This window comes from Salvelinus fontinalis, unplaced genomic scaffold, assembly GCF_029448725.1.
Source record: "Salvelinus fontinalis isolate EN_2023a unplaced genomic scaffold, ASM2944872v1 scaffold_0118, whole genome shotgun sequence".
NCBI lineage: Eukaryota > Metazoa > Chordata > Actinopteri > Salmoniformes > Salmonidae > Salvelinus > Salvelinus fontinalis.
Genome location: NW_026600327.1, coordinates 187501 through 193490, shown reverse-complemented (window position 1 = coordinate 193490; position 5990 = coordinate 187501).

The window sequence follows — 5990 nt, the reverse complement described above, 5'->3', positions numbered from 1 at the left end:
CCTATATACCTACTATATCTACTATATCTACTATATCTAACCCTTATATACCTACTATATCTACTATATCTAACCCTTATATACCTACTATATCTACTATACCTAACCCTTATATATCTACTATATCTACTATACCTAACCCTTATATATCTACTATATCTACTATATCTACTATATCTACTATATCTACTATATCTACTATATCTACTATACCTAACCCTTATATACCTACTATATCTACTATATCTACTATATCTAACCCTTATATACCTACTATATCTACTATATCTACTATATCTACTATATCTACTATACCTAACCCTTATATACCTACTATATCTACTATATCTAACCCTTATATACCTACTATATCTACTATATCTACTATACCTACTATATCTACTATATCTAACCCTTATATATCTACTATATCTACTATATCTACTATATCTAACCCTTATATACCTACTATACCTACTATATCTACTATACCTACTATATCTACTATATCTAACCCTTATATATCTACTATATCTACTATATCTACTATATCTAACCCTTATATACCTACTATATCTACTATATCTACTATATCTACTATATCTAACCCTTATATACCTACTATATCTACTATATCTACTATATCTACTATATCTACTATATCTAACCCTTATATACCTACTATATCTACTATATCTACTATATCTACTATATCTACTATATCTAACCCTTATATACCTACTATATCTACTATATCTACTATATCTACTATATCTACTATATCTACTATATCTACTATATCTACTATATCTAACCCTTATATACCTACTATATCTACTATATCTACTATATCTACTATATCTACTATATCTAACTATATACCTACTATATCTACTATATCTACTATATCTAACCCTTATATACCTACTATATCTACTATATCTACTATATCCTACTATATCTACTATATCTACTATACCTAACCCTTATATATCTACTATATCTACTATATCTACTATATCTACTATATCTACTATATCTACTATATCTACTATATCTACTATATCTACTATATCTACCTATATACTACTATATCTACTATATCTACTATACCTAACCCTTATATACCTACTATATCTACTATATCTACTATATCTACTATATCTAACCCTTATATACCTACTATATCTACTATATCTACTATATCTACTATACCTACTATATCTACTATACCTAACCCTTATATATCTACTATATCTACTATATCTACTATATCTACTATATCTACTATATCTACTATATCTACTATATCTACTATATCTACTATATCTACTATATCTACTATATCTACTATATCTACTATACCTAACCCTTATATACCTACTATATCTACTATATCTACTATATCTACTATATCTACTATATCTACTATATCTACTATATCTACTATATCTACTATATCTAACCCTTATATACCTACTATATCTAACCCTTATATATCTACTATATCTACTATATCTACTATATCTACTATATCTACTATATCTACTATATCTACTATATCTACTATATCTACTATATCTAACCCTTATATATCTACTATACCTACTATATCTACTATATCTACTATATCTACTATATCTACTATATCTACTATATCTAACCCTTATATACCTACTATATCTAACCCTTATATATCTACTATATCTACTATATCTACTATATCTACTATACCTAACCCTACTATACCTACTACACCTAACCCTTAAATACCTACTACACCTAACCCTTAAATACCTACTATTCCTATAACTCTGACTAGTTAGAGACAGGGAGTTACGTGGGTATTTTGTATACATCAGGGGTGTATGTTTGTGTGTAGGTGGTTTGCAGGACGTGTGTCCAGGCAGCAGGCTGAGCAGCGGTTGAGATGGGAAGAGAGAGGAGTGTTCCTGGTTAGAGAGTCAGAGAGTTCACCAGGAGAGTTCTCTGTTTCTGTCAGGTAAAGACACACACACACGCACACCACAGACACACACACACACACACACACACACACCACACACACACCACACACACGCACACCACACACACCACACACACACACACCACAGGCACACACACACACACACACACCACACACACACACACACACACACACCACACACACGCCACACACACGCACACCACACACACCACACACACACACACACACACCACACACAGACACACCCACACACACACACACACACACACACCCACACACACACACACACACACACACACACACACACACACACACCTCTGTTGTATAATGAAGAGGCTGTACCAGATGGTAATCCAGTTGGAAAGCCTAAAGAATGTATAAATAAAATAAAATTACATAAACAAAAACATAAACAATCACATGCTCCGAAAACAACAGGTGTAGACTACCGTGAAATGCTCACTGACGAGCCTTTTCCCAACAATGCAGAGTTAAAAAGAAAGACAAATTAAATTAGCATAACATGTAATAGGAAGTAGTAAAGGTAGTAATGAGGTTATATACAGGAGTACCAGGTAGTAATGAGGTTATATACAGGAGTACCAGGTAGTAATGAGGTTATATACAGGAGTACCAGGTAGTAATGAGGTTATATACAGGAGTACCAGGTAGTAACGAGGCTATATACAAGGAGTACCTGGTAGTAATGAGGCTGTATACAGGAGTACCAGGTAGTAATGAGGTTATATACAAGGAGTACCAGGTAGTAATGAGGCTGTATACAGGGGGTACCAGGTAGTAATGAGACTATATACAGGAGTACCAGGTAGTAATGAGTTTATATACAGGAGTACCCGGTAGTAATGAGGCTGTATACAAGAGTACCTGGTAGTAATGAGGTTATATACAAGGAGTACCAGGTAGTAATGAGGTTATATACAGGGGGTACCAGGTAGTAATGAGGCTATATACAGGAGTACCAGGTAGTAATGAGGCTGTATACAGGAGTACCAGGTAGTAATGAGGCTGTATACAGGAGTACCAGGTAGTAATGAGGTTATATACAGGAGTACCAGGTAGTAACGAGGCTACAGCACAGGAGTACCTGGTAGTAATGAGGCTGTATACAGGAGTACCAGGTAGTAATGAGGTTATATACAGGAGTACCAGGTAGTAATGAGGTTATATACAAGGAGTACCAGGTAGTAATGAGGTTATATACAGGGGTACCAGGTAGTAATGAGGTTATATACAGGAGTACCAGGTAGTAATGAGGCTGTATACAGGAGTACCAGGTAGTAATGAGGCTGTATACAGGAGTACCAGGTAGTAATGAGGTTATATACAGGAGTACCAGGTAGTAATGAGGTTATATACAGGAGTACCAGGTAGTAATGAGGTTATATACAGGAGTACCAGGTAGTAATGAGGTTATATACAGGAGTACCAGGTAGTAATGAGGCTGTATACAAGAGGTACCTGGTAGTAATGAGGTTATATACAGTGTACCTGGTAGTAATGAGGCTGTATACAGGAGTACCAGGTAGTAATGAGGCTGTATACAGGAGTACCTGGTAGTAATGAGACTGTATACAGGAGTACCAGGTAGTAATGAGGTTATATACAAGGAGTACCTGGTAGTAATGAGGTTATATACAGGAGTACCAGGTAGTAATGAGGTTTTATACAGGAGTACCAGGTAGTAATGAGGTTATATACAAGGAGTACCTGGTAGTAATGAGGTTATATACAGGAGTACCAGGTAGTAATGAGGCTGTATACAGGGGGTACCAGGTAGTAATGAGGCTATATACAGGAGTACCAGGTAGTAATGAGGTTATATACAGGATTACCAGGTAGTAATGAGGTTATATACAGGAGTACCAGGTAGTAATGAGGTTATATACAAGGAGTACCAGGTCGTAATGAGGCTGTATACAGGAGTACCAGGTAGTAACGAGGCTGTATACAGGAGTACCAGGTAGTGATGAGGTTGTATACAAGGAGTACCAGGTAGTAATGAGGCTGTATACAGGAGTACCAGGTAGTAACGAGGCTGTATACAGGAGTACCAGGTAGTAATGAGGCTGTATACAGGAGTACCAGGTAGTATTTAGGCTGTATACAGGAGTACCAGGTAGTAATGAGGCTGTATACAGGAGTACCTGGTAGTAATGAGGCTATATACAGGAGTACCAGGTAGTAATGAGGCTATATACAGGAGTACCAGGTAGTAATGAGGTTATATACAGGAGTACCTGGTAGTAATGAGGCTGTATACAGGAGTACCAGGTCGTAATGAGGTTATATACAGGAGTACCTGGTAGTAATGAGGTTATATACAGGAGTACCAGGAAGTAATGAGGTTATATACAGGAGTACCAGGTAGTAATGAGGCTATATACAGGAGTACCAGGTAGTAATGAGGCTGTATACAGGAGTACCAGGTAGTAAAGAGGCTGTATACAGGAGTACCATGTCGTAATGAGGCTATATACAGGAGTACCAGGTCGTAATGAGGCTATATACAGGAGTACCAGGTCGTAATGAGGCTGTATACAGGAGTACCAGGTAGTAATGAGGCTGTATACAGGAGTACCAGGTAGTAATGAGGTTATATACAGGAGTACCAGGTAGTAACGAGGCTACAGCACAGGAGTACCTGGTAGTAATGAGGCTGTATACAGGAGTACCAGGTAGTAATGAGGTTATATACAGGAGTACCAGGTAGTAATGAGGTTATATACAAGGAGTACCAGGTAGTAATGAGGTTATATACAGGGGTACCAGGTAGTAATGAGGCTGTATACAGGAGTACCAGGTAGTAATGAGGCTGTATACAGGAGTACCAGGTAGTAATGAGGCTGTATACAGGAGTACCAGGTAGTAATGAGGTTATATACAGGAGTACCTGGTAGTAATGAGGCTGTATACAGGAGTACCAGGTCGTAATGAGGTTATATACAGGAGTACCTGGTAGTAATGAGGTTATATACAGGAGTACCAGGTAGTATTGAGGCTGTATACAAGAGTACCTGGTAGTAATGAGGTTATATACAGTGTACCTGGTAGTAATGAGGCTGTATACAGGAGTACCAGGTAGTAATGAGGCTGTATACAGGAGTACCTGGTAGTAATGAGACTGTATACAGGAGTACCAGGTAGTAATGAGGTTATATACAAGGAGTACCTGGTAGTAATGGGGTTATATACAGGAGTACCAGGTAGTAATGAGACTATATACAGGAGTACCAGGTAGTAATGAGGTTATATACAAGGAGTACCTGGTAGTAATGAGGTTATATACAGGAGTACCAGGTAGTAATGAGGCTGTATACTGGGGGTACCAGGTAGTAATGAGGCTATATACAGGAGTACCAGGTAGTAATGAGGTTATATACAGGATTACCAGGTAGTAATGAGGTTATATACAGGAGTACCAGGTAGTAATGAGGTTATATACAAGGAGTACCAGGTCGTAATGAGGCTGTATACAGGAGTACCAGGTAGTAACGAGGCTGTATACAGGAGTACCAGGTAGTGATGAGGTTGTATACAAGGAGTACCAGGTAGTAATGAGGCTGTATACAGGAGTACCAGGTAGTAACGAGGCTGTATACAGGAGTACCAGGTAGTAATGAGGCTGTATACAGGAGTACCAGGTAGTATTTAGGCTGTATACAGGAGTACCAGGTAGTAATGAGGCTGTATACAGGAGTACCTGGTAGTAATGAGGCTATATACAGGAGTACCAGGTAGTAATGAGGCTATATACAGGAGTACCAGGTAGTAATGAGGTTATATACAGGAGTACCTGGTAGTAATGAGGCTGTATACAGGAGTACCAGGTCGTAATGAGGTTATATACAGGAGTACCTGGTAGTAATGAGGTTATATACAGGAGTACCAGGAAGTAATGAGGTTATATACAGGAGTACCAGGTAGTAATGAGGCTATATACAGGAGTACCAGGTAGTAATGAGGCTGTATACAGGAGTACCAG